The sequence below is a fragment of the Zonotrichia leucophrys genome, chromosome 1A (genome assembly GCF_028769735.1).
Source record: "Zonotrichia leucophrys gambelii isolate GWCS_2022_RI chromosome 1A, RI_Zleu_2.0, whole genome shotgun sequence".
NCBI classification, from domain to species: domain Eukaryota; kingdom Metazoa; phylum Chordata; class Aves; order Passeriformes; family Passerellidae; genus Zonotrichia; species Zonotrichia leucophrys.
In genome coordinates, this window is record NC_088170.1 from 36,289,945 (window position 1) to 36,300,902 (window position 10,958).

At 45.4% G+C, this 10,958-nt stretch overlaps 1 protein-coding gene across 1 annotated transcript in view; it reads right to left on the bottom strand.

Annotated features, from left to right (window-relative positions):
• GSG1 (germ cell associated 1) overlaps positions 1–10,958 on the bottom strand; it is a 90,566-nt gene that overhangs the window by 26,222 nt on the left and 53,386 nt on the right. The window lies entirely within an intron of this gene.

Genomic DNA, 10,958 nt, shown 5'->3' on the forward strand with positions numbered 1-10,958 from the left:
CTTCTAAATGTCTAAGGAATTCTATGAAGGAAATTTAAGGAAAGTAAAGCTAATAGGGAAAACAATGTTCTCCTCATTTTGAGATCATTACCACAATCTTTGCTTACTTTCACTCAAAAGTCCCTATTTCTGGATTATAGCATGTCCTTAGCACACCAGTGCAAAGAACATTAGGAATGTCCTTAAGAGATGTCAGCTCCTCATCTGGAAGTTTGCTCTCTTTTCCAGCTCATCAGTTCACTTTCCACTTCTGCAATGTGTCACCAGTGGTCAGATAATAATATGGGAATTACTGTAGAACAAAAACCCCAAAAATAGCTTTACTAGAAATGTAAGATGACTGTGCCAGCCCAGACTGAAGAAGCAGTATCTCTTCTCTTGCAGTCACCTCCCTTAGGAAAGAAGTGTAAGAAACAGAGGAAATACAAACTGTGTATCCCAGCCTGCCTTCTCAGCTCCCATCAGCCTGTGGTTTAGGACACTTCTGATGCAGAGGTAACATCTGTGCTGCTGCATTTGACACTCTCCAAAGGAAATACGCTGCACAGATGTGCCCAACCCCTTCATGGATTGTCTTCCACCAACAGTCTGTGGCAGAGTTCCATTATTCCTTGATGCCTACGTGGAAAAGTCCATAGCTTGTTTATTTTAAACCTGTTGCCTAACCAGTTTATCAGGTGCCATTAGTTTTTGTGATATGGAACTGCATGAATGTTAGTTCTTTGTTGACATTCTCCATACCATTTGTGATTCCCTTTCAGGCATCTCTTCTTCGAGATTAGCAATCTGTGTTTACCCAGAAACTTCTCCTACTTCTGATCATTGTTGATGTCTTCTCTTCTCTTACTATTGTTTCTTTATGCTCTTCAGTGTAATAACCAGAAGCACTCACAATTTTCAGACTTTCAGCAGACCATGAAGTACACAGAAGTACAATCATGTTCTTTGTTTCTTCTGTACTCATTCCTTACATTTCTTTTTGGTTTTTTGACCTCAACAGAACCCTGAGAGACTGTTTTCAGCAGCCTCTCTGCAATGGATCCAAGAATTTCTTTCTCTGCTGGTAGGAGCTGACTTAGAGACATTCAATATATCTGTACAGCCAGACTGTTTTCTTCCTAGTGGAATTCCCTTTCATTAGCCACCACTGAATTTTGTCTACCAGGGAGAGCCTAGGCACTCACTGCCAGGAGATTTTCTGCAACCCTTTGCAGCTGGCTGTATGTTGCCTCTCTGGGATAACTGTGGGATTCAAGTAAACTTGCGGCTCACGTTCCTGTCCACACTATTACAAGTGTGTTGAATAACACTAGTGAATAACACAGAGCCCTGTGAGGTCCTTCTGATGAGCTCTTTGTCGAGACTGACCATTTGAAGTGCTCCGGTTGGTGCTTGTTTTCTTACTTATGATCCCATTTACAGAGCTCTCCACAGCCAGGGCCTGCCTCTGAGACTGGCCCAGTGCAAACCAGAGCCTGGCACCAGCCCTTACAGATGCAGGGTGCTCAGACAGCAGGTATGTGAGGCCACTCTGTGATAACTAGACCTAGTTGCTTTAATGGCATGGTCCTTAAATCAAAAAAAAATCCAGGGATGCAAGAAACTGAACCCAGATGCTTGCTGGCGTCTGTGTCACTGAGTTTCAGGGCATCTGAGGGCTGCATAGGAAAACCAGGGTTACTGCACAAGGAAGGTTGAGACCATTCACACCAGTGGAGGGTCTGCACCATTCCACTGCAACTGCTCACCTCCATCTAGCAAGAGAAGGATGGCTTAGACACAGATCAGTGGGCCAAGCGTGAGTACAGCATATTCCCCCCTCTCCTCTGCCAAACCACAGGCTCAGCCAGGATGTGGCCCTGATTGCCTCCTCTGAAATACCTCAGCTCCTCCACGTTCAGCCCCTCAGAATCCCCCAGTCGGGATTCCAAACTGCAGAATGTGCCTTCTGCTGCTGACTCTGCAGCTGCCAAAAACCTCACGGTCATGTGCCTCATGGTTTCAGGTGCCACACTGTCTCCAAGGTGAGAGGGGCCACTTTGGGGGAAAGCAAATAGGAAAGTATCCCAGGCATGAGAATGCCTCTGTGGTTCTCAAGGCAGGAATTTCTCTCACACCCATCCCCTCCCTCTATTCCTCCACGCTGCCTTGTGCAGTTGCTGAACCAGCAGCAGCAGCAGCGGGCAAGTTTAGTCACTCCAGCACCTGGGTATCGATTACACCTGAAGGTGGAAAGCAAGCAATCAAAAACAAGGTGTCAGCCTTGCCAGAGGATTCTCCTCAACTCCCAGTTTGGGCCTACTGCCAGTTCTCACCCTGCTGTACTTCAGCATCCCAGCTCTTCCCATGACAGGTGTTTATTCAGGCAGAGGCATTTCACTTTACGAGGCTTCAGGCTTCATGGAAGGCAGAGAATTTCCAGAGCTGCTTTTCCTTGCAGCATTAAGCAACCTAACACCACTGACAGCCAGAACAGGCAAAAAACAGAAGCTTCTTTGTGTCAGGGTCAAGCCCTCCCATTACTTGTTTCTGCCTGCTGACATTTCCCTAGACGGCAAAAGGATTTTTAAATTACAGTGACAAGCCGGCCTTTCTTGTATTAAGAACTCAGCATGCATGGTACCCAGCAAGCCACGGGCTGAGCAACAGCCTGCCTTCAGAGACTGCTCTCCTGGGAAGAAAAACCTCCACAGATCTCTGATTCAGAGCCTCTCAGCTTGGCAACCCTCCCCAGGCATTTTGGGAGGGACACAGGGCATACCCAGTGATCCACACTGGCGAGCAGCATCAGCTGCTGCTGGCACAGAGTGCAGTGCAGAACCTCAGTGGCCACTTGTGTGACTACAGGGCAGGACTGCTTTCCAGCAAAGAGAAAGGCTGGAATTCATTTCTCCAACACAGCCACGAATCCTGCTCCCCCAAAAGGGGACAGCAGAGACAACAATAAAACCCCTCTGAGATAGAGATGCACATCAGCTACCAAAGACTTTGCAGCTTCCATTTGTCATTGCTGTTTCCATCCTGCTTTCACTCTGCAATCACTTATTTTGGTGGCTGTGGCATGCGGAGATCTCTCTTAACTTACCATACCACACTTCACCATGCCCACTCTTTATCCCATGGCATGGAGATGACCTCTGCATGGATGGAGCCATGAAGGTGACAGCACTGGACTGGAACAAGAGGACAGGAGGCAGCACAAGGAACCCCCCGAGCTGTGCAGCCCATAGACGTTCGTTGCCTGGTCAGAGCTGGTCTGCCCTGCCACACTACTGCTCCTGACACATGATGAGGCCATCCTTGCTGTAACATTTGGAGACTTCAAAGGACATCCATACCTCACTTCTCCTCCACCCTGAGCTCTTCTCCTAAAGACAAAAGGGTTCTGCAGACAGCTGATGGAGTTGGTGGTGATGTGGCAGGCATAGCTGTTCTGTAAGTGGTCCATGACTCAGAAGGGCCTCTTTCCCCACCATCATAGAAAGCAGTCATTTTAAGGAGTATAACCAGCTATCAGAGCTGTAACACAAGTACCACACAGTAGTTCCTAACACGTGTCTCGCTGCCTCTTTAGCTACAACAACAGAAATAGGACACTGGAGTGCCCTGTCAGCTGCCTGCACACTGCCTGCCCCAGCACACTCACAGCAGCACTGTGGCAGGATCAGACCCTGCCCTCAGGAGACTTTTGCCCTGTTCTTCTGGAACTGATGAAGATGATGTGTCTCTTTTTTCTCTGTGCCTCACTTGATGCAAAAACCTCAGCATTCATACCAAACCTGTCCACCACAAAACTGTTGTTGCAGGTTTTTCATCCTGTGCCTCATTTAGCTCAGCTTGATCCCCTAGTCCAATTTTGAGGAGTACTATAAAGTAGACCCATTCTCTCGCATATCACAGGAGATGTAACATTTTTTCTCATCAAGGCAGTACCTACAGCTCTAGGGCAACACTTAAGCTCCAGTCCAAGGTTCAAAATCTGCATTTTTTCAGTTCATCTCCAAAAGTCTTTATTCTTCACCTGTGAGTACTCTTTACCTGTATCATGTCCTTTGCTTCAATTCACTAATTCTTACTTTCTGCCACATATCTCACAGGGATAGAGGTGTTCTAACACACCCATCAAATCCAAGCAATCACTTTATGACATCTATCAAATACAAGCAATCATTTTGTGACCTTGAGATGTTTTGCTGAATTTTGTTCACACTCACAAAACATCATCCTTAATAAGCACACTTGAAATCCAAAAGCCCAGGCTTTTACTACTGTGTGTTTTCTAATCACGCTCAGAGCCTGGCAATGTGGTGAGTGCTCCCTTTCTCTTGCTAGCTCATTTCCTCCCCCGTATTCCCAGTACACAGCTGCACAGGGACATGACAACTCTGACTGTGACTAGTATGAAAGTATCACAGACCATCCAGGCAATTCCTTAGTCCCACAGCACCGTTTGGGACTACACTAGAGAAAGATCCCTTGTCAAAGGATTTAAGCAAAATCTGTCAGAAATTAAAACCTTTAGCTTTTACTGTCATTACCAATGGTAGGGCATATCTGGGGGTGAAATATGGCTGTGAGATCTGTGAATGTTGGAGGGACATCAACATCTGAAAAACTCTAAATGACATGATCTGTGTTCTTCTGTGTTATCACATTGTAAGATCTTCTCCAGCTCTCTTTCCTCTTTTCCTGTTAAGTTGCTTCCAGCTTTATTTCTCTTGCAAGCTCCAAAGGCTCACACCCTCTGAATAGCTAACTTTGAATTTATTTTCCCCCAGATAATAGGTCTGCATTTTTCCAGTTTGAATCTTGTGCTATTATTTCCTGCCCATATCCTGCCTCAAGCACGAGGGAGCCGCACAAGCGGTGACTGTACATTACAAAAGCAGAAGGAATGGAGTCACAAAAATTTTTGTGTTTGAGAATGCATAAAGGCACAGACAAGGAGCGGGTACACATGAAGGGAAGCAAAGTATAATTTATTTTTCTTCTGAAAAGTCCACTCAAGAGCTGGCAAGAAGCAAAGGGGGCAGGGAGCAAGGAAAGAGAGCTTAGTTAAATGTTCGGTCTTTATGCTGTGGTGAGAGGTTTTCCCCCTCACAAATTCTCCCCTTACCACCAGTTTCTTGACATGGTGGCACTGCTTCAATCCCTGATTCACTAATCACAAAAACTGCCATGAAGTCAGTTTAAGTTGTTCTGGTTCTGTCCTGCTGCAAATGCCCTCGGAATCTGGCCTGCAGCATGACACAAGTAGATGTTTCCTCTTTCAGAAGGGAACCATTGCTCTGCAGTCACAGGAATCATTTCCGTCTCTCTCCCCCTCAGGGAATGAAGAAGCAAACCTAGAGATTTTCCCCTCTCTCTTCCATGCAGGGCAACAGAAAGGAGAGAACTTCCCAGCCTCCTGCCAGCTGTCTGCACTTTCTTCAGGAACTTGGAGCTCAGAGGCGTTGTCCTTTGGCTGCATCACCCATGGTGTTCAGCCCTCTCTGTCCTGCCCTGACCTTGTCAATGTTTAGCTGTCTTTCCATCCTAGAGACACTTTGCTATTTCTTCTTCTTCTTCTTCTTCTTCTTCTTCTTCTTCTTCTTCTTCCTATGCATTGAGCTTAGTGCTTTCCCCCCTTCCATCAACCCTTCTCCTCAACAGGAGACCAGTATAGGTAACCACCAGGAATTCTTCCCTGAGCTTTTCTTTCCATTTAGTTGTGAAAGTGATCTGCCTGCTTGGTTTGTTAATATGCCAGGTCCCTTTCAGTCTCTGCCATCCATATTTCCAGGCTAGCACTCTTCCTCCATATCTGTAGAGCCTGTGATGCTATAACATTATTTAAATAAAGGCATGCTGAGATTCAAAAAAGCAAGATACTGTGAAGAGTGAGAAGCAAGTACATAAGCCTTTATGTGCCTTCCAAACCTTGCCTCTGGCTGCAAAAGGAGATTCTACAACATCTGCTCTAAGAAGAAACCCAGCAATCCTTGAGTAGAGCTAACATGCATACAGCACATGGGAGCAGCAGATAAATAAAAATATGTCCTATTATCAAACCTCAACTACAGCGCAAAGGGCACCCTGCCCTTGCCTTGGCCTCTTAACCAAGGTCCATTTCTATGGAAAATCAACACAGTTGCAGTCTAGGATGCAGGACAGTCAAGCAGCTAATTCACTTTGTTGTCACTGAATTAAAGAACAGTAAGGCACTGTCAATTTATGCCATTTCTTGGTGCCTGTAGGATTTTTTTTCCTCTACTAATATGGTAAAACCTGTTGGTGTAGCAATCAGTACTGTGCAGTGCACACTACAACAGTCACAGAAGACAGAGCTAGAAATGAACCAGGAGCAGTAGAGAGCAATAAAGAAAACCTCTTTGCCTGCCAGAATGCATAAGAAAGGCCTTCATGTGCAGGTGGAGAACACCACCAACCACCAACCCTTTGATGTGGAGTGGGAGAGGTTCTTGTGGAAAGTGACAGCTCAGATGGGTCTGCCAGAGCAGAGGCACCATTTGCACGTTATAAGCAAATACCTTCGGCTGAGCTGTAACCAATGGAAAAAAGGAAGAGACTAAGATGGAGATTAAAGTAAGGGAAAATGAAATGGCGACTGCAGTTCTCCTGCTCTTGTAAAAGCACGGGGAAAACCACCACATTTTAGATGGCTCTCACCATGCCTTCTTTTACACCAGAGCACAGAAAAAAGTTAATTTTTCCAGGTTTGGGTCTCTGTTCCTAGGTCCAGCCAGCTCATGCTGCTTCCTCCATCTGTTCAGAACCTCAGCCTGAGGATCACATTCATCCCATCCAAACTAGGAAGCCAAGGCACCTTTAGGCTACCCATCCCCTGAGAACAAATTCAAACCCCTTCACCAGTTACAAATGGGTTGCCATGAACCCAGGCCCACAGAATCTTCTGCAGCGACCTCAGTGTGATTGGTAGACAGTCTCGGAAGCAAGAGCACCCACTGCACAGCAGAATGAATGATACCTCCCTTTCTGACATAAGAACAAAGTTATGGTCCTTTCCAAATGGGAGGACAAAACTACATTCCAATCACTATGAAACCATGGCAGGAATGATCCCCTTATCTCATGTCTATATCAACTTTTTTATTCCTGTTAAGAAACAAGGGAACTTTTGGGTCTTCCCAGATGTGATAAGTGAGGTGAGGGGAACGCATTCTGTCACAGATCCCACTCACACTGCTCAAGTCCTGAAGGGAACTATTCCAGTTTTTACCTGTTAAAGCTTTGTGACAAACCATGCCTACACAAATGCTACAAACCCAGCACATTTTCTATTCAATTGCTATCTTGCACTTTCAAAAGATCAGTCCATCTGGCAACACTCACTGATTTTGGAAAAATCACATGTAGATGTTTCTGTGGGTTTTGTTCATCATACAGTTAGCAGAGTACTTAGGACAGAAATTATCCCTGACATTAAAAAAAAAAAAAAAGAAAAAAAACCAAAGCAAAGAAACAAACCAACCCAAACCAAACCAAACCAAAAAAAAAAACCAAACCCTTAAAACTCAAAACAACAACCCAACCCAAAAACTAAACTGTGAACAGGAAGAGCTGCATCTGTTCAGTGTTGATTGTAATCCACCCTTTTCTTGTACCACTGAGCTTGCAAAGTCAGCCACCCAAAGTACTGGACATCTAGCAGTCCTTGGAGGGACAGGAACATGACAGACACATTAGAGAAATTACTAAAACCACAGAGGTGGGACTTGCAATATCTGTTTCCTCAAAACTGTGAAGCTATAAATAAGGGAACCACCGCCCTTTCCTCTCCAGTGGATGCCTGCTTACATTTGAAGCTCTTCACAGTTAAGCGTGACAAATGCAGTTTATCACACGGGTCTGAGATTTATCCTATGTCTCTGCAAATTATTGCATCACGTGGATAATCCCACAACACACACAAGCACATCAATTACACCACTACAGAGCAGTGTGAAACTTGATGGTTTCTATTTCTTTAAACCCACACACCAGCTGAGGCTCAAGCCCGCCTTCTCCATGTCATGACAAGTGTAGAAGCAGTGAACATAGTATCACTTCCATTTGCCCTGCAACCAGCCAGCAAGATGATCTACAGAGTAAATAGCACATATAAGAGAGAGGAACTCTTTAGTTAGACAGACATGTTCTTTAGACTAAGCAGGGCTCAATATGCAATATGTGTTTGCAGATAGTTAGTATCCAGATGAAAGTAATTTAGAAAATCACATCCAAATAGCATACAGGTAAATTCCTGTTCAGAGCATCCCAGAGAGCATGGGAACTCAGTTACAGAACTTTTCCAAGCATAGATTCTTGCATAAGCACAAAGTGCAGAGACATCACGACTGGTCTGTTTCTCCTGGCACCCCCAGTCCCTAAAAGCAATCTGCTCTAGATGTTCCCAGCCAAGCCTGACCATGCCTCCCCCACTCCTAACTTCACACCCCATTTCCCAGTCATATCCTCCAATCCTCCCTTGATCTGGGCTTGCAGAGGCTTAATGCTTATCTAATGTCACTTGGGCCACTCACCTTTAATGCCAAGGGCTACTGCTCACAGACAGTAGTAATGCCTGAAAATGGCAATAAGTAGTAATGTCTGGGGCATGGCAAAACAAGCAGAGTTACAGCAGCTGCAAGCTGCTTGCTTGGGAAGAGCTTCAGCAAAGGCATGGCACTGTGTGGGAAAGCTTCACCCTCTCATTGCCCATGGAAATGCTAATTCAGATTCTCACTTCTTAAATTCTCATGGCTTTGACCTGACCACCTCCAATTAACAAACTGCAGGCATTCAGAAAAGCCTGTGAAATGAGTGATGCCTAAGTCAAGGGACACCATGAAGTATGGCATGGGGATCTTAGGCAATTCAACCTTACTGTGTAAAACCTGCAGAATGCTTAAGACTTTTGATCTCATGTTGAGACTTCTCGTGTCATGGGTTCTCTATTGCAACCTGCCTTGTGGAAACCACACACCACAAAGGAAGAAATTGCTGCAGACACACAGCAAGCCCAGCCTCTTCTCTGGATGAGCGGATAGAGCTGGTTCTCCATCACCACACAAAGACCTATTGGGCTAACCTTTCATCCACAGAAACAGCTACAGAAAATGTGAACAATCCTATCAACTTGAAACTTTGTCCTTCCTTAAGCTACTGATAGAAGTTCTCTCACTTCTACACTTTTTCTGTATACACATGAAAGGTGGAAGTATCTCAACGAGTTACCAATCTGCCCAATGGAAGCTGAACTCTCCCCTGGCCTCACTGTACCTTGTTGTGAGAGGGTACTCTCTTCTTTAAGCCATCACCTTGCTGATGTGCAGCACTGCTCCCAAACAGGAGCATCTGTCCTCACTCCTGTTCACTTGACACGTGCTGTTACCCCACTCATACCCCTGGCAGGTCTAGCAGCAGGGATGAAGCCAGTGGCTGGCAGGGTACCAGTGCTCCTCCAGGGCCACGGTCACAGCCTGTGTGGCCTGTCTGGTTACTCTTCTTTGCTCTGCTGGCTGGGCACCAACACTTCCAGATGGAGAGCTAGGAAGCAAAGCTCCTGTGGGGAAGCTGATGCTGATGCTGCAGAACACCTCCACCTCCCTGTGAAGCCTCTGATATTGGCCATTGCCTGTCACAGCCTCCCAGGTTAGAGAGCAGTTTGTACAAAAGTAGTTTGCTCTCTCATGACAAATAATGCTTCAGCAGTCATGGCTCGGTCCATAGCCAGCCCCTTAAGGGGCTCCACTGTTGTTGCCCCATGTGTCTTTTTGCTGCAGGTGTTCTGTCTGCTGGGTGCCACTAAGCAGTTCTGTGATTGCAGGCAGCTGGTCCCTGACAGGTGGGCAGTCACTTGTGAACAGGTCTGGGGCAGAGGATACCTCAGCACAGCCGAACTATGGTCAACAGAGTTTGCTTTGAGATCCTGCACTCTAGTACTTTGTATGGAGCTGAGCATCCCTCACTCCAATAAACTCTGCCAGGAGAACAGAGCAGGGGAAATGGATAGTGCAGCTCAATGCCAGCTTCTACTCCAGAGAAAGCAAATAAACATTCCTTTCCAAATAAACTCCTTTCCTGAATATTGTATTCATATATATCAACAAGAAGCACATTCTAATTCACAGGTATTAAACACAGTTAGGCTTATTTTATCCTTGAGGAAAAAAGACTGTCTTTATTTTCCATCAGTGGAAAAATTCCCACGGGATTGTCTTTGCCCACCATATGTGTCATCTTTGCTGCTGTTTTATCCATAGCTCTTTTCTAAGCAGGTTGCTATAGTCTAAAATTAGACCAGACACATATCAATAACACCAGACAGCAGGAATAATCTGAAAACCAGTAAGATCTTTTAATCTGTATAGATTTCAAAGAGAACCAGCTTTGTTTTTCAAATAAAGGCAATCAAATGTCATCCTCAGACTTTTGCCAGGTATTTTGTCAGTATCTGCTTATCTCTTGCTGGGCCTTGCAAAGGCAGGGTAGTAGCAGACCGCCAGCTCTATCACAGTATGGATATACATATATATACATGGATTGTATTTTAACACAGATGCTTCCTGACCAACTTCTTCCCCTTTCACCCACATCTCAAGTACATCCCTATTAAATCTTGCATGTAGCATCTATGAGACAACTCCACCAGCCAACTCTCAGCAAATGTAAAGGATCTATTTTTAGAAGTCTTTAAGATGGCAAGAAATGCTGACCTCAGAAAACTGTGAATAACAAGCTCCTTATTTCTTCTTCCCTGCGTGCTCTCTCTGCGGAAGCAAACCACCACTATCTGACCAAATCACTCCAGAGTCACCACCAGAGCAGGGCTGCATTTTGAGCATCTCTACTCCTTGATATATTCCCAAAAGTGTTGTCCATGTCAGCCTCACAGGTCCGATTTGAATTCCCCCGTGCTGTCAGCCTCAGCGCCTTCTCTGCATGCAGCACGGGAG